The sequence below is a fragment of the Elaeis guineensis genome, unplaced genomic scaffold (assembly GCF_000442705.2).
Source record: "Elaeis guineensis isolate ETL-2024a unplaced genomic scaffold, EG11 Super_Scaffold_1000033, whole genome shotgun sequence".
Classification (NCBI taxonomy): domain Eukaryota; kingdom Viridiplantae; phylum Streptophyta; class Magnoliopsida; order Arecales; family Arecaceae; genus Elaeis; species Elaeis guineensis.
Window position 1 is genome coordinate 1,756,490 of NW_027332424.1, and position 24,438 is coordinate 1,780,927.

Below are 24,438 nucleotides of genomic sequence, written 5' to 3' on the forward strand. Positions count from 1 at the left end.
GTCGCTGTGGACCCAGAGCTGATCTATTCTCAGTTCTTTGGCGATCCTTAGTCCTGCGATCAGAGCTTCATATTCTGCTCCATTGTTTGTTGCGGAGAACTCAAAATGCAGAGCGTACTCCATGACGATTCCCTCCGAACTGACCAAGATCAGGCCTGCACCTGCGCCTGACATGTTGGAAGACTCGTCCACATAGAGGGCCCAAAAGCGATCAGAGGGATCCGCTTCCTCTTTGGGGAGTTCGGTTGGGACTTCAGGTCGTTAATTTCGCTCTGTTCAGGTTCAGCTTTCTCTGGGATAGGACACTCCACTATGAAATCTGCCAGTATTTGGGCCTTCACTGCTAGCCTAAGTCAAAAGTTGATGTCGAATTCTGTGAGCTCGATCACCCATTTTGCCATCCTCCTAGAGGCGTCTGCCCGGTGCAAAATCACTTTGATCGGTTGATCGGTGAGCAGCGTCACGGTATGCCCTTGAAAGTAGGGCCAGAGCCTCCGGGCCGCCATCAACAAGGCGTAAGTCAGTTTTTCTAATTTGATGTACCAGGTCTCAGCGTCCCTCAACGTGCGACTGACGTAGTAGATTGGCCGTTGGACTTTCACTTCTTCTTTGACAAGGACGGCCGCGAGAGCCATGGGAGAGACCGTCAGGTATAAAAATAGTTCCTCCCCAGGCTCCGGCTTTGCCAACAGCGGGGGTGAGCCGAGGTAGCTCCTTAATTTTTCGAACGCCTGTTGGCACTCAGTGGTCCAACAGAAGCTCTTCGGCTGCTTGAGGATTTGAAAGAAGGGTAAGCACCGCTCGGCCGACCTTGTGACGAAGCGATTCAGGGCTGCTATCCTCCCCGTGAGGCGCTGAACCTCTTTTATCGACTTTGGGGCGGCCACCTCCTGGATGGCATGAATTTTCTCTGGATTGGCCTCGATCCCACGCCCCGACACCATGAAGCCCAGGAACTTTCCCGAGGTTACTCCGAAAGCGCATTTGGTTGAGTTCAGCTTCATCCTATATTTTGGAGACCGTCGAAGGTCTCCTCGAGATCGGCGACGTGATCTCTGGAAGATTTACTTTTTACGAGCATATCGTCCACGTAGACCTCCATGTTACGATCGATCTGCTCCTTGAAGATTTTGTTTACCAACCGTTGGTAGGTTGCGCCCGCATTTTTGAGGCTGAAAGGCATGACCCTGTAACAGTAAAGGCCACGATTGGTGATGAAAGCTGTCTTTTCTTCATCTTCTGATGCCATTATGATTTGATTATAGCCAGAGAATGCATCCATGAAGGTAAGAAGCTCATGGCCCGAGGTCGCATCCACCAGTTGATCGATTCTGGGAAGGGGGTAACTATCCTTTGGACAAGCCTTATTCAGCTTTTTGAAATCTATGCACATCCTCCACTTGCCGTTTGCTTTTTTGACCAGGACAACGTTGGAAATCCAATCAGGATAATTGACTTCCCTAATGAATCTGGCTTTAAGGAGCTTGTCCACTTCCTCGACTATCGCCTTCTGCCTTTTCGGTGCATGACCTTAGATTTTTTCTTTCGTCGGTCGATGCTTTGGATCGACGGCCAGGCGATGCTCCATGACTTCCGTGTCAATTCCCGGCATGTCTGCTGGAACCCAGGCGAAAACGTCCGCATTCCTTCGTAGAAAATCAATGAGGCGCGTCCGCACCTCCTCCCCCAGGTTGGAGCCAATTATCGCTACATGCTCCGCGTTTCCGCCATTCAAAAGGATTGGTACCAGATCTTCAATTGGGGCGCCCCTTTCTTCGATGAGGTCATCGCGAGCATCCAATCCATCAACGGGACAGGGGTCAGATTGGTCGCTTCTTTGCAAGGCTATGTTGTAGCAGTGCCTGGCCAGGGCTTGGTCTCCCCGGATCTCTCCGATCCCCTGGTTGGTGGGGAATTTCAACTTCAAATGGTAAGTTGATACGACGGCTCGGAGAGCATTGAGACCAGGTCGGCCGAGGATTGCATTGTAGGCTGACGGCGTCTTCACCACCAAGAAATTCACCAAAGCCCTGGATTGCCTTGGATATCGACCTGCGGCCACAGTCAAAGTTATTATTCTTTCCGTCGGAATAGTATCGTCGGTAAACCCTACCAGAGGAGAGCTAATCGGTCTCAAATGGCCGTCAAGGATGGACATTCTTGAAAAGACGTCGTAGAATAAGATATCGGTCGAGCTTCCATTGTCGACAAGAATACGACGAACGTCGTAATTTGCTATATTCATGGAAACTACGACCGCGTCGTTATAAGGGAATTGGACTCCCTGAGCGTCTTCTTCAGTAAAGATTAGGGGCTCTTCAATCTTTTGCCGCTTGAGGGGTACGACCGGTATGTTGGTTGCTTCCTGTCGGGATCCTCCCAAGATAGTGTTGGCGAAATCCATCGGAGGCTGATTTTCCGACCACTCCATGCCGGCGATCATTGCCGGAGGATGCAGGGCCCGAAAAAATAGAGGCGAGACCGGGGCTCGAGACATGGCGGCGGGGCCGTGGGTCGCCGCGTGGATGCTTCACGAGAAGACATTGGACACGGATCCGATGGGAGGAAGGAGGAGCGAATGTCGGAGAAGATAACCAGAGGCGGTTTCGTTGAGTGCTCCTTTAAGAACAAAAATACTGTGAAAGTTCAGCCCCTTCCTCTAGCGCCAATCCTGTTGGTGCAAAAATCCGCTTGCGCCGGAGAAGCTGGAGTCGAGGGAGTCATGGTCACCGTCGGGACCTGCAAAAAAAGTCTAAGCCGGAGGTGGGGTTGCTCCGGCAAGACCCTCCGATGCTCAAGTCAGTTCTCTGCCTCAACAAGAATGGAGTGCTCGAACGAAAATTTTAGCAGAGTTTCTAGGTAAAAATGAGAGCTTATGGAATAATGTATCTGGAGTTCCCCTTTTATAGACGGAGGGGGCAACAAATTGATAGCGACGCCTGTAACCATTTGGTAGTGGGCCACCCAGAGTCAGGAGGAATTTATTGCAGAGGATAGTGGAGTGGGATCGTGGCTATCGCCGTGGCTCGCCATGTGGAATCAGTTACGGGGAGTGGAGCGGCGTTCGCAGTCGTGACTCGTCAGGAAGTGGTGGAATCGCACAGAATCCGCCGCAGGGAGTGGAGCAGAATCGTGGCCGTTAATATGGCCTGCCAGGGAATAATGGAGCTGCGTAGGGTCCACCGCAGGGAGTGGAGCGATGTTGTCCGTTATTGTGGCCTGCCAGGGGGTCCAGACTTGTCGACCGAAGTTTGGTTGGAGTCGGTAACGAGGTCCGATACCCGTAGAAGTTTGGGCGAGATCTTCCCGCAGTCGGAATAGAAGATGGAGTCTGGCTTTCGTAGAAGTCCGGGTGGAGTCTACTTGCGATCGAAGTTGTGGGCGGAGTCCGGCTCCCGTAGGAGTCCGGACGAAGTCTGTCTACAGCCGTTTGGAGTCGGAGACAGAGCCCGACTCCCGTAGAATCTGGGCGGAGTCTTCCAGCAGTTGAAGTTGGTGATGGAGCCCGACTCCCGTAGGAGTCCGGGCGGAGTCCTCCTTGCGGTTGAGGTCGTGGGCGGAGCCTGACTCCCGTAGGAGTCCGGACGAAGTCTGTCTGCAGCTGTTTGGAGTCGGGGATGGAGCCCGGCTCTCGTAGGAATCCGGACGGAGTCTTCCAGCAGTTGAAGTTGGTGATGGAGCCCGGCTCCCGTAGGAGTCCGGGCGGAGTCCTCCTTACGGTTGAGGTCGTGGGCGGAGTCCGGGCGGAGTCTTCCTGCAATTAAAGTCAGGTGCAAAGTCCGGCTCCCGTAGGAGTCTGGACGGAGCTTACCAGCAGTTGAAGTTGGTGACGGAGCCCGGCTCCCGTAGGAGTCCGGACAGAGTCCTCTTTGCGGTTGGAGTCATGGACGGAGCCCGGCTCCCGTAGGAGTCCGGGCGGAGTCTTCCTGCAATTAAAGTCAGGTGCGAAGTCCGGCTCCTGTAGGAGTTCGGACGGAGCTTATCAACAGTTGAAGTTGGTGACGAGCCCGGCTCCCGTAGGAGTCCGAGCGGAGTCCTCCTTGCGATTGAAGTCGTGGGAGGAGCGATGGGAGTTCACCAACAGCAGTAGAAAGTCGAAAGAGGCTTGCGAGGGTCAATCCCGCCGAGAATTTCGACCGAGGGTATTTTATACCCAACAGATGCCATCCCAAAATAAAAGTGAATTTATGAAATACTACATCGATTGGATTTAATATCATGCAAATTAAAAATATAGGAACCAAATCCGATCGTAAATAATCGATTTTTTATAAATCTCAACTCAATTTCATCCAATTTATATCTTTCAATCGATTAAAACTGATGTTTATTGGATCAAAATTGATGGATTTCTTTGGATTTTGGTTAGTTGCTCAGCCCTACTGTGTGGCTCCACCTCGGCCTCACCGAGTCGATGGCCAATGGGAGGTGATGGGGAGGCACGACATGCTTCTTCTCTTGAATTGGGTTATGGCATGTGGCCTTTCTCTAGCGGCAAAACTGTTATGGCAGATTTCTGACTTGGGCTGGAGTCACTAGAGTGCAGCAGTGTCTGGCAGCAGTAACGTTAATCGGGCCTACAATATAAGTCCCTGATCGAAGAAGGCTTCGATAGAGATTCTCCGATGCTCAAGTCAGGGATCTAGAATAGATGAGAGATGAGTATGCGTGAGAGTTACATCATCTTGGGGTTCCCTGGCGATTTTTATTTATAAATCAATGTTAAAGCTTATCCAGCACGCAACCGACTGCCCTTAAAAGTAGCATGATTTGATGGAGCCTTATTCAGTATGCAGCTAGCTATTCTCAAGAATGACATGATTTGATGGGAGCCTATCCGGCATGCAGCTAGCCACTTTCAGGGGTGACATGATTCGATGTTGAGTAGCATGATCTGAAAAAACCACATGGGGGTCTCCCATCGGCCTTTCAAAACTATGGTGATCGACAGGGGTCAAGGGAAGCATGACCTGACACCCAGTCCTTGAATTGGTGACCTGAGCGACAGCATTGGTGAGAAGTTGAAAATTGACACAGAGGTCGGTGGCCGATGTATAGGTCGATGGCTGATGTATGGGTCGATGGCCGATACATGAGTCGACCACAATCTGACTTGTCCATATCTTCAGATCAGACGAGGATTTCTATCAATACGAACTATGGAGGCTCACCCTTGGTAGTTGGCGAACTCCTGATTTGGTGGCCTCGGAGATCAGTTCGGAGGTCGATGGCAGTCAAACTCATCATCTTGATATCTCCGCCGTCCCAAGATCAAGGGATGATTCCCAAGATCCATGATTGAGATGGTACAACCTTATTACAATAAATATTTTTAGCTAAATTGTGACCCATCTTGTTCCATAAAATCCCTAACTACATTTATCATGGTCTCTTGATAATAAGTGTTTGCTCTGGTTTGATATGTATCTTGAGCTTGTAACATCTGTTTGATGTTTTCAGCCCCTCTATTGCATCATGTGTGTGCGTGTGTAGATTTTTCATATTTCACAATTTACGAGATAGGATATTTGATGTATTAAATTATTTAAAAAAATAAATCAAAAAATGTATCTAAATAGCTGGATAAACAGTCATCTGTTACCCCATGTCCTACATTTTTTTCTTGTTTATATAAGTATAGAATTTTAATTGAATTTAGATTCGTATTTGGATTGAAGCCAATCCGGTAATAAATTACTAGAGTTGGCCTCCGAAGCGGAAACTTCTGGAGGACACTTACAAACAAGTCCATTTGTCAGAGATTATATAGCGGGAACCCTCTGATCAAGTCAGTCAGAATATTTGACCGTCGAACTTTGAAAGTAGAGAAAAAGAGAAGTGGAGAGAGAGAAGGTTGAGCGTACCCTCGGGTGTGCTCCAAAAGCTTATCTGAGGATTGATGGTTTCTAGAAAGGCCGCGGCTGTTTTTGTGAAGATTATATGCGGGGTTGGCACGTTATGGTTTAGGACGGCATTGGCAGCTGGTGACATTATATCAGCCATTTCTTGCTTATCGGCACGATGCCAATGATCTTGGACATGCAAGACATCGGAGATTTCAGGCTGGTGCCGACAACTTTAGATCATTCGTTTCTGAGCTGGATAGGTCGGCGTGATGTGAAGTCGATTGACTTCAATAATGGCTGAGGTCACACCACATCAAAATATATTTCAGTTTTAGATACAAAACCCGATCGGATTGGAGATGGCCATACCAAATTTGGGATTTTCATTTCCGTATGCCGACAACGAAAAGTACGTGTCGTTACCGTGAGCGGGACCGGAGGGGCGTGGAAGGAATCACAGCAGAAGTAGATGACCCTCCGTTCACCAATCACCGTGCTTTTAACTGGACCATCGCAGGGTCTAAGTTTTATTACTTGGACCAGGTCCATTTGCACCGTGCCAAATCCCACGGTGGATGACACGCCACGTCACCTGTGCATATGCTCCCAGATTTGCCTCGGTTCACTTGCACCCGGTGCATGCAATGCTTTCTCCATCGCAGGAGCTGGACCTCGGTAGTTACAGATCAGGTACGGAGCCAGGCCGCGCAATACACGGTAATTAACAACTACGTACTTGACACGTTGAATTCGTCAAGGATTTCTAGCTCCAACATTGGGTACTTTGCAATCAAGGGTGCTGAAAAAATTGCGACAATGATAACGATGGTCCTGATGAACGATGCGTGGTCATAATACTTACAGCACATGTACATGTACCATATTGTCATGCATTTACCGTGAAACTACTTGCTACTTCCTTTACTGCATTTAACTCGCATTTTCTACTGAGATCTACTATATTATTATCACAGCTTAGATCCAAAATTATGAATCAAAAAAATTATTATATATTTATAAAAAAAAAATTTCATAAATATTTAAGACATCTCATCACGATATCAATACATCACAACAGAATAAAATTTAAATAATTATTTTTCAACTTCAATTCAAATAACTAAATCAAATATCTTACATCCAATAAAATTTTACTAAAAATAAAATAATAAATCTAAGTTCAATGAAGTTGACAATATTAAATCTCATTTCTAAAAGCTCTGTCTCAACATTATTGTCCATACTCGTAATTAATTATCTGAATCTGAAAAAAATAAAAAGAGAGATAATGAGTTAGATAGCTCAGTAAGTAACAAATATCTCAACTAGATATTTCAGATATTATATAATTTTCAAGAACAATGCTGTGAATAAACATAAAAATATATTTCATGCTAATTCAATACAGATCTAATTTTTTCAAATATTTATATATAATATAATTATAAATATAATTTGAATCAAAACACTCATAACTCAACAGCCTCGACTATGACTAACATTTAACCTCCATTGGTAGGATCTACTGAATATCAGTGCACAACCCTCACTGGTAGGATCCACTAAATATCAGTACACAACCACCACTGGTAGGATCCACTGAATACTAGCACACAATCCCCACTGATAGAGTCCACTGAGTACCAATGTATAATCTCTATTGATGGGGCCTACTAAAATATAGTTAGGCTAAGAGCATATATCCAATCTGTATCAAAATACTTTTGTATCATAACATATCATAATTTTCACTGAACATATGCATAATCAATAAATCATAGTATTTCAGAATCACTTTTCATTCAAATATAATTTCATAAATCATGCATAATTTTAAAAAATAATTATTTATTTTTAAAATAAATATAAAATATCTCAAGAAGATGATTTATTATTTATCTTTCACAGACCATTGAATGAACAGATCGATTAACCTTTAGAAAATTTTTTAGTGTCTATTATTTAAAATTATATTCTTGTATTAATTCTAATTCAAAATTAAATCTAAACAAATCCTAAATCAAATCCTACTTAGGATCGGACTCTTTACTAAACTCAATCAAAATCATCAAAAAGAAGCCTTTTACTGTGCTAATCTTAGAAAGATAACTTTGAGAGAGAGAAATCTATCATGAGAGAGAAATAGTCTAGAGAGAGAAAATAGAGAGAGAAAGTTTAACATTTTATAGAGAGAAAGCAAGGATTCAGACTAAAGGGAGAGAGAGAAGAGAGAGAAACTCTCTCTCTCTTTTTTCTTTTTTCTTTCTTTTTTTCATAATGTTTTTCTTTTTTCTTTTTTTTTTCCTTCTTCTTTCACTGGAGAGGGAACCCGCATCCCTCTCTTCCTTCTTTTCTTTCACGAAACAGGGGAGCTCTTGCTCCCCCTTGTTCTCGGTAAGGAGACCCTCCCCCCCAGCCAACCACCACTCAAACCGATAGGGCAGTCCCCGACGATGCTGAGCGGTCGAGTTCGATGACCGACGACGGCAACCAATGGTTGGAAAAAATCAAAAATAAAAGGGGAAAACAGGACATCCGAAAAATAATGATTTTCAAATAATTTTTCCAAAAATTTTCGACAACAATCAGCACAAATTCAAGCTTAAAATCCTATAAAAGATTAAAAGGGAAGAATTGAAGAGATTGTTGCCCAGCTATGCAACCCAAGAGGGGGGGTGAATTGGGTTTTAAAAATTTTAGGCTTAACTAATTACTTGTAAAAAATATATATCAAAGGCTTGATGGATGAGGAGAGAGACTTTGGTTTGAGATTAATTACTTAAAACAAGAATGCAAGGATATAATGGAGAATTAAAGAGAAACAATAAAGCATGCCACAAACACAATGATTTATAGTGGTTCGGTGCCAACCTTGCACCTACATCCACTCCCCAAGCTCCTACTTGGGAATACCAATCCACTATACTTTGTATTCAACCCAATACAACCGTCGAAAACTCCGACACTAGCTATCCCAAGCTAGTCCACTTGTTTCTCGGGTACAAGCCGACCCAATACACTCCGATTTCAGGTTCGGATCAACCTTTCCTTGTTTTGGAAACCCTCCAAAACAAAAACAATTACTCACAAGATAAAATCAGTTTAGAGCACAAATAAGTACAAGAATAGCTCTTAAGTGAGCGAATATAACAATAAATACGCTTTACTCAAATGAAGAAGCCCCTCTTGGATTTCCTCAAAGTGGATGAGAGATGAAGTAAATGCTTGAGGAGTTGGTGAGCTTGATTGATGGCTTCTTGAAGGCTTTAAATGAGCTCTTGAATGAGGTTGAGAAGTTGGCTTGAGAAAATCTCTCTTGAATGCACTTGAATGCCCTCTTGAATGCTCTTGCTTTTCTCTTTTCAAATCTCTTGAATGCCTCTTGGATATTTTTATGTCTCTACATCATGTTTTCACCTTTTGAAACCTTTTATAGCCTTAAGAGACAAAGAAAAACAAACTAGGCAGAAAAAGAGCCGTTAGAGCACAAAAAGGAGCATTAAAAAGCAACCAAATCTGGCCAAAAACTAGCCGTTACAGGCAAATCCCGTCACATGAGTCGACTCATGAGTCGACTCATGCCTCAGGGGTCGACTCATGAGTCGACCTCTGTTGCAAAGTCCAGAGATTTGGTTTCTGGATTTTCTTGGCCCAAAACAGCAGAGGTCGACTCATGAGTCGACTCATGCCTTGTGGGTCGACTCATGAGTCGACTCACAGGTCGTGCCAAGCCAGAAAACCAGCGTGCCATGGCTAATCTTTGCGTGCCAATCAGCTCATAGTTTCATGAGTTGACTCATGAGTCGACTCATGAACTTCAAACCTTCATAACTCCAAAAATATAAGTCCAAAAACCATGAAACTTTCACCAATAGATTACATATCATTTGTTCTACACGATGATGCTATCAAATCAGAGTTTTGATGAAATTATGATTTTGCCCCTGTAGAGCATAAGGTCTTTTTCACATAAAAATTATTTGTATCCCTTCCAACTGTTTTGTAGTCATCAAAATCAATCTAGGAGCAACAATCTCTCCCTTTTTGATGATGATAAAATATTTGAACAAAAGCATTTTTCTGAATCATGAATTTCAAAAGATTGTATTTTAGGTGCATATGCTTGAAAAGAGTATGATTCTTTTGGCATGTGATACAAATGGTTATATGCATAAATGGTTTGTCCATTTGCTTAAAGATTGGAAGATATGCTCATTGGATTATTGTTTTGGTGTTAGAGCAGAAAATTTGATTTTATTATCAGAGCAAGAAAAAATTTTCTCAATTCTCAAAACTAGTCATGTGTGCCAAAGCATATTTAATAGTTGATTTGGAAAGAGTATTAGATCATTTAAGTTTAAGATGTATCAGAGCAAGAGAAATGAAAATCCTGCAATGTATCAGTGTAGGGAAAATAATTTTACAATGTATCAGAGAAAAATTTTGCAAAGTATCAGAGTAATAAAAACAGTTTTTCAATGTATCAGAGTAAAATTGAGTAATGTATCGGAGTAGTAAAACAAAATTTGTCAATGTATTAGAGCAATGTATTCAATATATCAGAGAGGTTTTGGAATTTGAAAGCTTATCAAAGCATATTTGAAAGCTTATCAATGGTTTATCAAAGCATATTTGAAAACTTATCAATGGTACTTATTTGCAGTAAATTTAGCATTTGTACTTAAAATTGTCAATGTATTAATTTCTCATAATTTGTAGTGTTTGCTTTTGATGGATTTCTTTGTGTTTAATTTCTCCCCCTTTTTGACATCATCAAACAAGGTTAAGTCCTTTTTCTGAAGCATTCTTTAATTTCTCCTCTTGTAGGGTTTGCTCCCCCTTAATGAAGCAACTATTAACAGCAATCATAAAATGATAATACCATAAAGAGAAACAATATTTCACAAAAGAGAATATATGACCAAAGTAAGATAATCATCATTCCAAAGGTAAAGCCATAATTGTTTCAGTACATAGATTGTAACATAAAAAGTAACATACAAAGTCAACTAGCTCATGTCAATACATGGCTCCAAAAATACAGATCCTAGAGAGGACTAAACACTAAGACCTAGGATCTAGAAATGATCAATGATCAGAATCATCAGAAATGTGATAAGGAGCATATGGATCTGGATCTGAGATGCGTCCTCGACCCCGTCTGCCTCTGGCACGAGAGGAAGAACTGGCACGAGCAGGCGAACGGGAGGAACTGGGTGGCTGAGAATGCTGAGAAGCTAGGGACTGAACTGAAAGGGTAAGTCTGATGGAGTCAAGAACAGTCAGTGCCCTGGAGACAGCCTGGAGAAGTGCAGTGAACTGAGTAGTAGCTTGCTCACTTGATCCTCTGATCTCCTTCCTCAGTAACTCATAGCCGCCCTCAAGAGCTCCTCTAAGTCTGCCGGCCTCTGCAGTGAGATCAGTGACCTCAATCGAAGACTCCTGAGGCTGAGGGTGTGCCAAATCGAAGACCTGCCCCTGTAACTCGAGAACTCTGCCAGTCAGTCTCAGTACAGTGTCCTCAAGCTGCTGAATCCTCATGGACTGATCTGCCATCATCTGATACACTGTGGAGATGTGGGGAGTCAAAGTCTGATCAGTAGAAGTAGCCCCTGGTACAAATGAAGTACTGCTCATCTGACTCGACATCAAAGAGACCATACGCTGTGCAATCCGCTCAATCTGATAATCGGACAGTGTGAACTCTGGCGGAGGTGCTCTGCTCTCTGGCTGATGCACAGGTGAGGGTATCCTGGTAAACTTAGAAGGGCCAGCCTCTGGATCCGGAAAGAACTGTATATCTGGTGAAGCTGCCCTGAAGTCATGAACAGGAGATGATGGACCTTCTTCTTCTTCAGCTCTGACTCCTGCTGTATCCTCAGCTCTTTCTTCTGCTCTCTCTTCTGCTCTTTCTTCTGTTCTTTCCTCAGCTCCCCTGATCCAACCACCACCACTTTTTGTGAACCCCATTCGATGCAAGGTGTGTAGGTTGAAGGTATCAACATGAGACAGTTTGGTGGGAGCCTCCCCCTCACAACTAACTCCAAACCTCCTGAAAACTCTAGTCAGGGCCATACCATAAGGCAAATGTGCCTTAGATCTGTTCAGAGTCTCTCTCATGGCCTCTATCATAAGTGCTGGGAGGTTTAGGGGGGTTTCTGTGATAATGTGAAACATAATGCATATGTCCCTGCCTGACAGAAGATCGTGCCTACCACTCCTAGGGAAGAAAAGTTTTGTGACCATTTGATGTAAGATTCTCATTTCTATAGGTAAAATCTTGGCCTCTAGTTTATTCAAATTCCCTTGGTAGGTTCCTCCAAGTATAACACTTATACCTTCTTCTTTCATGGGGAGTTCCATGTATGCATAACCTTCACTAGGTAAGTGTAAAATCTCCCCTAAAATGACAGGATCCAGACAGATATCAATCCCTTTCACAGTTGAAGTTACTGACCCATTTCCATAAATAAGATTCTGATAAAACTCCCTAACAAGGTCAACAAAGGTGACTTCTTTGAGTGAACAGTAAAAGCTCCATCCCTGATTTTTGATCTTACTTGCTAAAGAAAATCCCTCACTTTCAAAGAACCGAAGTCAATGTTTTTCCCGGTTTCTACTTTTCTATCTGAGAGAGGGTTCTTACTGGGGGTTTGAGAAGACTGTGAAGGACCTTGAACTGAAGCTGGAACGGGAGCAGAGGAGGACTGTGCCGCTTGCCTTTTCCTTCTGACACTTTCTTCAAGTTCCCGGACAGACTTTCTCCTTTGGGGAAGTTTCATTTTTGGTGCCATAACCTCTTCAATAGTAGGCGAGGAGACTTGAGGAGCAAGTGAGAAAGTGGAGGAAGGATCACAAGAGAGTGATTTGAGGTTTTGGAGGAGAGAATGAGTGGATTTGAGAGGGACGGTGGAGTGCTAGGGCACGCTCCAACCGTGAAGAACAAGGGGAGAGCTCACAAAAGAACCTTTCCCGGAGTGGCTATTTGCGGTGGAGAGGAGGCGGGAGGAGTTCCACTAGCTCAAGCCTTGGAAAAGGAGCAAATGGGAGAAAGGAGAATGGATTTGGAAGGAGGAAGACGAGCATGAGGGTCGGCTCACGAACAGCAATTCAAAATATAAACCCTTCAGCCCGTTGGAAGTTGCTGGGAATTACAAGTTTGCCATTGAGTCGACTCATGAGTCGACTCATGAAGTTCAGAAAATCAGAAAAATGTGAATAAATTCCAGAAAAATTTGAAATTTGGGGAGAAGGAGTTTAGCTCTAAGATGAGTTTTTAGAATGAAAAACTTGAGCTTTTGGGACCAAGAAAGGTGTTGAAAATTGAGCTCTTAGGAAATTTTGACCATAAATCATTGGAATTTGAAAATTAATTCAGGCAAATGGATCAAGAATTCCTAGATTTCTCCTAATTTCACAGAATCTATCCTCACTAAGGGCCTTTGTAAAGATATCAGCTAATTAATTTTTGGTGCAAACATATTCAAGAATTATATTTTTGTTTTGAACATGTTCTCTTATGAAGTGATGTCTTATTTCAATATGTTTGGATCTTGAGTGTTGAATAGGATTTTTAGATAGATTTATGGCACTTGTGTTGTCACATCTTATTGGTGTTTCATTAAGTTTAATTCCAAAGTCTTCGAGTTGTTGTTTAATCCACAAGATTTGAGCACAACAACTTCCGGCTGTAATGTATTCGGCCTCAGCCGTAGACAGTGCTACCGAATTTTATTTCTTGCTAAACCATGAGATTAGATTAACTCCAAGAAATTGACAAGTTCCACTTGTGCTTTTTCTATCTAGTTTACATCCAGCAAAGTCAGTATCAGAATATCCTAATAAATCAATTTGTGAGTCCTTAGAGTACCATAACCCTAAAGTTTGAGTACCATTTAAGTATCTAAGGATTCTTTTAACAGCATTCAAATGAGATTCTTTAGGATTAGATTGATATCTAGCACATAAACAAACACTAAACATGATATCAGGCCTACTTGCAGTTAAATATAATAATGATCCAATCATACCTCTATAGTATTTTAAGTCTACACATTTACCTTCATCATCCTTGTCAAGCTTACATGAGGGACTCATTGGTGTGCCAATGGGTTTGGAGTTCTCCATTCCAAATCTTTTGAGTAGTTCCTTGGTGTACTTGCTTTGGATGATGGAGATTCCCTCTTTTGATTGTTTGATCTGGAGTCCGAGGAAGAAGGTGAGTTCTCCCATCATGCTCATCTCGAACTCCCCCTGCATAAGCTTAGCAAAGTCTTGACAAAGGGATTCATTAGTAGACCCAAAAATTATGTCATCAACATAAATTTGTATAACTAACATATCATTTTGATTTCTTTTGATAAAGAGGGTTGTATCTACATTATCTCTTGAAAAACCATTATTTAGTAAAAATTTGCTTAGTCTATCATACCATGCTCTAGGTGCTTGTTTTAATCCATATAAAGCCTTATTTAATTTAAAAACATGATTAGGAAAGGCATGATTTTCAAATCCAGGGGGTTGTTCTACATAAACTTCTTCAGCAATAAATCCATTTAAAAATGCACTTTTAACATCCATTTGAAACAATTTGAATTTCATAAAGCAAGCATATGCAAGTAGAAGTCTAATGGCTTCTAATCTAGCTACAGGTGCAAAGGTTTCATCAAAATCAATCCCTTCTTCTTGATTATATCCTTTAGCAACCAATCTTGCTTTATTTCTAATTACATTACCATGCTCATCTAATTTGTTTCTAAAGACCCATTTTGTGCCAATTATTGAACAGTTTTTAGGTCTTGAAACCAAAGTCCAAACATTATTTCTTTCAAATTGATTAAGTTCCTCTTGCATTGCATTAATCCAATTATGATCTTTTTCAGCTTCTTCAATAGTTTTAGGTTCAAAATGAGATACAAAAGCACAATGATTAAACACATCTCTAAGTGAAGAGCGAGTTTTTACACCATGCAAAGGATCACCAATAATTAACTCCTTAGGGTGGTTGTGAACATACCTCCATTCCTTGGGTAGGTCATTTGTACCTTGAGGTTGTTCTTGAATTTCTTCACCTATCTCATCTTGTTTGTCTTCTTGTTCCTTGTCCTCTGGAGTGGCTGAATCTTTCAGAGTGATCTCCTTCATACCTTCTATTAATGGATCTGCATCATCAACACCCTCATTCTTCCTTGAGGGAAGATCGTAAGATTCATCAAAGACAACATGAATGGACTCCTCAACTACTAAAGTTCTTTTATTAAAAACTCTAAAAGCTTTACTAGTAGAGGAGTAACCCAGAAAGATTGCTTCATCTGATTTTGCATCAAATTTACCAAGTCTTTCCTTGCCATTATTCAATACAAAACATCGGCAGCCAAAAACATGAAAATATGCAATATTTGGTTTTCTTCCTTTCCAAAGTTCATAGGGGGTTTTCTTTAAAAATTGTCTGATCAAAGCACGATTTAAAATATAACATGCTGTGTTAATAGCTTCCGCCTAAAAATATCTTGGAAGGTTGCTTTCACAAAGCATGGTACGGGCCATTTCTTCTAAGGTTCTGTTTTTCCTTTCAACTACCCCATTTTGTTGGGGTGTTCTAGGAGCAGAGAAGTTATGGCCGATTCCATTCTCATCACAAAATTTTTCAAAGTCTTGATTTTCAAATTCAGTTCCATGGTCACTTCTAATATTTTGAATTGAAAATCCTTTTTTATTAGTGACTTTTCGATGAAATTTAGTGAAAATATGAAAAGTTTCATCTTTGTGTGCCAAAAAGGAAACCCAAGTAAAACGTGAATAATCATCTATTATTACAAAACCATATCGTTTTCCTCCTAGACTTGTGATTCTAGTTGGTCCAAATAAATCCATATGCAAAAGCTCTAATGGTCTAGAAGTTGAAACAATGTTTTTGGATTTAAATGAAACTCTAGTTTGCTTACCTAGTTGACATGCATCACAAATCCTATCTTTTTCAAAATTCAGTTTAGGCAAGCCATGAACTAATTCTTTCTTAATTAATTTTGAAAGAGAATGCATGCTAATGTGAGCAAGTCTACGATGCCAAAGCCAACTAGTCTCATTAACTTTAGCATTTAAGGATACTAGGCATTGCATGTCTAATTTGGCTAAATCATTTAGATCTACCATATAAACATTGCCATGTCTATGTCCTATAAATTTGATGCCATCATTAATAGGACTAGTCACAATACAAACAGATGATTCAAAAACTACTTTATACCCTTTATCACAAAATTGACTAATGCTAAGTAAGTTATGCTTTAAACCTTTAACTAACAAAACATTTTCAATATATTTGGAGGGAGTGATACCAATGTTACCTATCCCGATGATCTTTCCTTTGCCATTATCTCTAAAGGTGACCATCCCTCCATCCTTAGCATCAAGCGTGATGAATTGTGATTCATCACCAGTCATGTGTCTCGAGCATCCACTGTCCAGATACCATTTCTTGTTTTCTCCATGGGATGCTAGACACACCTGCAAACAAATATCAAGTTTTTGTTTTAGGTACCCAAGCTTTCTTGGGTCCTTTTTGGTTAGTCAAGATGGTTCCTTTTGGAACTCATATTTTCTTTACAGTTATGTTTGCACAAGTGTAAGATTTATGTCCTATTCTACCATATTTAAAACAAGTAGTATTGGTAGGCTTGTTACTTGAATAATTTACATAAATATTTTTCAGAAATTTTTGTTTCTTTAAGGGGTTATAGCCAAGTCCGGCCTTATCATATACGACCTTTTGATTTTCAAGAATCATATTTAGTTTGTTTGAACTTAAGGTGAATTTATCTACTATAGGTTTCAGCTTATTAATATCATTCTTTAGGCTTTGGTTCTCTTGAAGCAAAGTGGAATTTTCAATTGAAAGATTTTCTGCTTGTTTTACTAAAGACTGATTTTTCAATTTTAGTTCTTTGTTTTTCATTCCTAGTTTCTTCAATTCATCAATTAAATCATTGAAAGCTTCATGCAATTCTTCAAAAGTAAATTCACTAGGGGTTTCAGAAATTACCTCATTATCGTGTGCCATAAGGCACAGGTTGGCTTGTTCTGTTGAGGTCTCCTCATCGGAGCTTGAGTCGTCGCTCGCACTCCATGTGGCCATCATTGCCTTCTTTTTGAACTTTTTGGGACCTTTCTTCAATTGTGGACATTCGGATTTGAAATGCCCCGGCTTCTTGCACTCATAGCATATAAGGGGTTGATCTTTTTCTTTCTCTTTGCTTTGTTCCCCTTTTGTGAAAGGTCTCTTTCTCATCCCCTGTTTCCTCTTTCTTAGAATTTCTTGAATCTTCGGGTGATGAGTGCCATTTCTTCATCCTGTTCATCATCTTCTGTGTCGTCAGTTTCTTCATCAGGAGAGGCTGTGGATTTGAGGGCAATGGTTCTCTTCTTTTTGACTTCATCCTCTTGATGTTGCTTCATGCTAAGCTCGTGAGTCATCAAGGATCCAAGAAGCTCTTCTAGAGGTAGAGTGTTCAAGTCCTTTGCTTCTTGGATAGCAGTTACCTTGGCTTCCCAGGTTCTTGGCAATGACCTGAGAATCTTCCTTACAAGCTCACTGTTAGTATAAGATTTGCCAAGACTCTTCAAACCATTAATTATATCAGTAAAGCGAGTAAACATAGCAGTTATGGACTCATCATGCTCCATTTTAAATAACTCATATTTATGTACAAGCATGTTTATTTTAGACTCCTTTACTTGATTTGTTCCCTCATGGGTTACTTCTAACCTATCCCATATTTCTTTAGCAGATGCACAAGTAGAAATGCGATTAAATTCATTTGCATCAAGTGAACAATAAAGAATATTCATAGCTTTAGCATTTAACTGTGCCAATTTCTTATCAACCTCATCCCATTCTCTTTCGGGTTTGGTTGACTCCTCACCATCTATTATCTTGGTGGGTGTGTGTGGACCGTTCACTATGATACTCCACATATCATAGTCTAGTGCTTGTATGAAAATCTTCATCCGAGCTTTCAATAGGTGTAATTAGACCCATTGAAAAGTGGAGGTCGGTTGGTAGATTGCCCCTCGGCTAGAGAAGTGCCGACGTGGGTTGCCATAGATCTTTGGCTCTTTGATTGTTAGATCAAAGAAGGGCTAGAGCACCGGGCTCTGATACCACTTGTTGCCCAGCTATGCAACCCAAGAGGGGGGGGGGTGAATTGGGTTTTAAAAATTTTAGGCTTAACTAATTACTTGTAAAAAATATATATCAAAGGCTTGATGGATGAGGAGAGAGACTTTGGTTTGAGATTAATTACTTAAAACAAGAATGCAAGGATATAATGGAGAATTAAAGAGAAACAATAAAGCATGCCACAAACACAATGATTTATAGTGGTTCGGTGCCAACCTTGCACCTACATCCACTCTCCAAGCTCCTACTTGGGAATACCAATCCACTATACTTTGTATTCAACCCGAATACAACCGTCGGAAACTCCGACACTAGCTATCCCAAGCTAGTCCACTTGTTTTCGGGTACAAGCCGACCCAATACACTCCGATTTCAGGTTCGGATCAACCTTTCCTTGTTTTGGAAACCCTCCAAAACAAAAAACAATTACTCACAAGATAAAATCAGTTTAGAGCACAAATAAGTACAAGAATAGCTCCTTAAGTGAGTGAATATAACAATAAATACGCTTTACTCAAATGAAGAAGCCCCTCTTGGATTTCTTCAAAGTGGATGAGAGATGAAGTAAATGCTTGAGGAGTTGGTGAGCTTGATTGATGGCTTCTTGAAGGCTTTAAATGAGCTCTTGAATGAGGTTGAGAAGTTGGCTTGAGAAAACCTCTCTTGAATGCACTTGAATGCCCTCTTGAATGCTCTTGCTTTTCTCTTTTCAAATCTCTTGAATGCCTCTTGGATATTTTTATGTCTCTACATCATGTTTTCACCTTTTGAAACCTTTTATAGCCTTAAGAGACAAAGGAAAACAAACTAGGCAGAAAAAGAGCCGTTAGAGCACAAAAAGGAGCATTAAAAACAACCAAATCTGACCAAAAACTAGCCGTTACAGGCAAATCCCGTCACATGAGTCGACTCATGAGTCGACTCATGCCTCAGGGGTCGACTCATGAGTCGACCTCTGTTGCAAAGTCCAGAGATTTGGTTTCTGGATTTTCTTGGCCCAAAACAGCAGAGGTCGACTCATGAGTGACTCACAGGTCGTGCCAAGCCAGAAAACCAGCGTGCCATGGCTAATCTTTGTGTGCCAATCAGCTCATAGTTTCATGAGTTGACTCATGAGTCGACTCATGAACTTCAAACCTTCATAACTCCAAAAATATAAGTCCAAAAACTATGAAACTTTCATCAATAGATTACATATCATTTGTTCTACACGATGATGCTATCAAATCAGAGTTTTGATGAAATTATGATTTTGCCCCTGTAGAGCATAAGGTCTTTTTCACATAAAAATTATTTGTATCCCTTCCAACTATTTTGTAGTCATCAAAATCAATCTAGGAGCAACAGAGATTTACCTAGCTTTTGATGGGTTTTAATCTGATTTTTGATGGCCAAAGCTAGGAAGAACCATCGATGAACAGAGAGAAATCAAGAGATCTTGACCATGATTTTTGTGAGGATTAATTGAAGGGATCGAGGCCTTAAATAGACTTCAAACAGGGGAGATTTGGTGTTTGAATCGATCTCTAATTCCTTAAGGTTTTGGCAGTTTGAATCAGAGAAGAACTGCTTCGGGAGTTCTTCCGTGTATCTTCGTCCTCCACGTTAATTCCAGCACGTGTGTTACACATGCTGGCCCAATTTTTTTTTAAGTGGATTTTTTTCTAAAATTTTGGATATTATATTCTCCCCTCCTAAAAAAATTTTCATCCTCAAAATTTTTCTTACCTGTCACCACTGCATTGGAAGCCTATGCATTTTGTTGAGTAAGAGCATAAACTCTTTCCTAGGTTTTAGAAATCTGCCCACCATCCTTATTTTGTCCTTCATAAGTTCTTTGGCTAAATTGATTTTTAATGCTTAATGAGCAGTTAGCAATTTTATGATCTATCTGATCATATTTGAAACAAGCACCTGTATTCCAATGGCAATCCTTGTCCATATGATTTCTGCCACATCTAAAGCACCACTCACCATCAATCTGTTGAGTCTTATTATCTGTTGCTCCTTTAGCTGAACTTTTGATATTTTTATTATTCTACCCTTGTGTATCATTTGATCTCACTCTCTTTCTTTGCTTCCTTTCCCTTTTCACACGTTCTTTATTGACTTTTCTTTCAATTATCAAAGTTTTATTTACCACATCTGCATAAGTAATCAATTCATATGGCACCACTTATTTTTGAATTTCAGTTCTCAGTCCCATTTCAAATTTGTAAACTTGTTCTTACTCACCATCTACTAATCTCGAAGTAAATTTTGCTTCATATTCAATCATACTCATACCCCTTTGCTTCAGATAAATAAACTCTTACTTTTTCTGGATCCTTATACTTCGAAAAAAATACTGATCGTAGAATGCAATTTGAAATCTCTCCTAGATAAGTATTTCACCATCTTGTTCATACTTATGCTGTAGTTATTGACATCAGTTGTATGCTTCTCCTTGTAGTAAATAAGCTGCATATCAAATCTTTTCTTCATCACGATACTTTTGGACAGTGAAGGCTTTCTCCATCTTTATTATCCAGTTGTCAGCCTCCAAAGGTTCAGTAGTCCCCTTGAAGGCTGGAGGAGCTAGTTTTTTAAATTCTGAAATATTGTTTCATTGCACTGGCTGCTCTCCATGTTGTTGTGGTAGATGTTGATGTTGATGTTGTTGTCTATCTCGTTGTATCTACTATTGTTCAAGCATTTGCTGCTGTATTTGTTATTACATCTGCACCATCCCAATTAAGGTCTGCATTAACTGAGCCATGTTCGGTTCCTGACGTACCTCAAAGTAGTCCCAATAAGATCTACGACTCTCTCCTCTTGAGGGGTGCCATTAATCAGATGGGGGAGTGCTACCACCCCATGGTTGCGATGTCTCTCTTACGGTCCCTTTAGTAGTTCTTGTCATTTGACGGAGAGGCATAATAACCTCTGTAGTAGTAAAATCTTATTAGATTCATTTATCTACTTGTTATGATGGATTTGTTATTATACTCATACTTTAACATCCCAATATTCATGATGTCTACCCATCTACACTCATACTATGTCTAATTCTATGTATCATAATTTATCCACTTATACTCTGATACTATATTAATTGTTATGCCCCTGATCCGAGATTGTGAATCAGAGGTCATGGCAATCGTCGTATACTTATGAAAAACTCTCTCCACAAGCATGCAAGACATCTCATCACGATATCAATGCATCACTGTAGAATAAAATTTAAATAATTATTCTTTAATTTTAATTCAAATAACTAAATCAAATATCTTACATGTAATAAAATTTTATTAAAAATAAAATAATAGATCTAAGTTCAATAAAGTTGACAATGCTAAATCTCACTTCTAAAAGCTCTGTCCCAACATTATCGTCCATACTCATAATTAATTATTTGAATCTGAAAAAAATAAAAAGAGAGGTAATAAGCTTGACAGCCCAGTAAATAATAAATATCTCAACTAGATATTTTAGATATTATATAATTTTCAAGAACAATACTGTGAATAAACATAAAAATACATTTCATGCTAATTCAATGCAAATCTATTTTTTTTCAAATATTCACATATAATATAATCATAAATTTGATTCGAATCAAAATACTCATAACACAACAGTCTTGACTATGACCAACATTTAACCTCTATTGACGGGGTCCACTGAACACCCGCGCACAACTTGTACTAGCAGGGTCCACTGAATACCAGTGCACAAACTCCACTGGCAAGGTCCACTGAATACCAGCGCACAACCTCCACTGGCAAGGTCTACTAAGTACCAATATATAATCTCCATTAGTGAGGCCTACTGAAACATAGTTAGGCTAAGAGTATAAATTCGGTCTGTATTAAAATATTTTTGTATCATAACATATCATAATTTTCACTGAACATATGCATAATCAATAAATCATAGTATTTCAGAATCACTTTTCGTTCAAATATAATTTTATAAATTATACATAATTTTAAAGAATAATTATTTATTTTTAAAATAAATATAAAATATCTTAAAAAGATGATTCATTATTTACCTTTCACAGACCACTGAACGAACAGATCGATTAACCTTTAGGAGATTCTTTAGTACCTATTATTCAAAATTATATTTTTATATTAATTCTAATTCAAAATTAAATCTAAACAAATCTTAAATCAAACCCTACTTAGGATCGAACTCTTCACTACACTCGATCAAAATCATCAAAAGAAAATCTTTCACTACGCTAATCTTAGAAAGATAACTTTGAGAGACAGAAATTCATTAAGAGAGAGAAACAATCTAAAGAGAAAAAAAATTTAGAGACAAAGAAGATAGAAAAAGTTCAACATTTTAGAGAGAGAAAGCAAGGGTTCAGACTGAAGGGAGAGAGAGAAGAGAGAGAAACTCTCTTTTATTTTTTTTTTCTTTTTTCTTTTCTTTTTCTTTTTTTCTTTTCTTTTTTCTTCTTTTATGGGAGAAGGAACTCACGTCCCTCTCTTCCTTCTTTTCTTTCACGAAACAGGGGAGCTCTTGCTCCCCCTTGTTCCCGATGAGGAGACCCTTCCCCCAGCCAACCACCACTCAGGCCGGTGGGGCAATCCCCAACGATGCTGAGCGGCCAGGTCCCATGACCGGCGATGGCAACCAACGATCGAGAAAAATCAAAAATAAAAGGGAAAAATAGGGCATCCAGAAAATAATGATTTTCAAATGATTTTTCAAGAAATTTTCGATAACAATCAGCATAAATTCAAGCTTAAAATCCTATAAAATATTGAAAGAGAAGGATTGAAGAGATTTACCTAGCTTTTGATGGGTTTTAATCTAATTTTTGATGGCCAAAGCTAGGAAGAACCATCGATGAATAGGGAGAAATCAAGAGATCTTGACGGTGATTTTTGTGAGGATTAATTGAAGGGATCGAGGTCTTAAATAGACCTCAAATAGGGGAGATTTGGTATTCGAATCAGTCTCTAATTCCTTAAGATTTTGAGAGTTTGAATTAGAGAAGAACTCCTTCGAGAGTTCTTCCGTGTATTTTCCTCCTCCATGTTAATTCCAGCACGTGCGTTACACATGCTGGCCCAATTTTTTTTTTTAAGTGGGTTTTTCTCTAAAATTTTGGGCATTACAATTGTCTTGCTAGCTTGGTTGAAATATATTAATATGCTTTCCATTCTACTTTACACAGTCGGGACTTATGGAGTCTAATGATATGTTGCTACGTTTAATGTCCAAGTAGCGGTCCAATTAATTTAGGTTTCTATTAAACAAATATTTGATTTTGTTTTTACATAATCGAATACATAAAAAAAAATGAGAAAAAAGTGGCAATAAATCAAAACAATGAGAGGCAAAAACAAATCAAGACAATTGAGGAAATCACATTGGATTGTTTTCATAATTTTATTTGCATGGGAAACCAAGATAATTGAGAAAATTATGTTGGATTGTGTTCGTTATCTTCTTTGCATGAAAAATCAAGGCTAATTGAGGAAATTACATTGGATTATTTTCATGATATTTCTTGCATGGGAAATCAAGGCAAATGAGAAAAACATGTTGGATTATTTTCATGATCTTCCTTGTATAGAAAATCAAGACAATTGAGGAAATCACGTTGGATTGTTCTCGTGATCTTTCTTGTATGGGTTGCCAACTAGTTGGGATTGACTTTTAGCAAGAGATAAGGCTGAATTATTGGCTTCAATACTCCCCCACAAACTGAAAATCAGAAGAGCTCGAAGACCCATTTTGTGTCGTAATGCCACGAAGTTGTGTCGAGCAAGAGACTTAGTGAAAACATCTATCAGTTGAAGTGAAAAAGGAACATAATGAATAATAATAGACCCAAGGACAACCTTTTTTCTTAATAAAGTGATAGTCGATCTCGATATGTTTAGTCTTAGCATGAAAATATGATTTGTAATTAAGTAGAGAACAGAGATATTGTCAGAGAACAGGAGAGATGCACGAGGCTGCGGTACACCTAAATCTTGGAAAATATAGAAAACCCAAGTGAGTTCATTGCAGTCGAGGCAAGAGGCCAATATTCGGCTTTGGCAGTAGATAGTGCTATCGTAGGTGGTTTCTTGACACTCCATGAGATATAATTGGATCCGAGAAAGGTACAATATCTTGTGATCAACCGTCGAGTTTTTTTGCATCCAATTGGGTCCGTGCCTACAAATACAGATAAATCAAGACTACTTTTGAGAGAGAATGCAACCCAAGATGCAACATACTGCGGACATAACGTAATATGCATTTAACCATTCAAAAATTGGCAAGAGTGGGAGAATGCGTGTGTTGACATGCCATGTTGACAGCGAGAAAGAGATCCGATCACATTAAAGGGATGAATCGGCACATGACTGGTCCTCATTCTTCATAAGAGGCATTTTTGCAGCCAGAGGCATTGCAATAGGC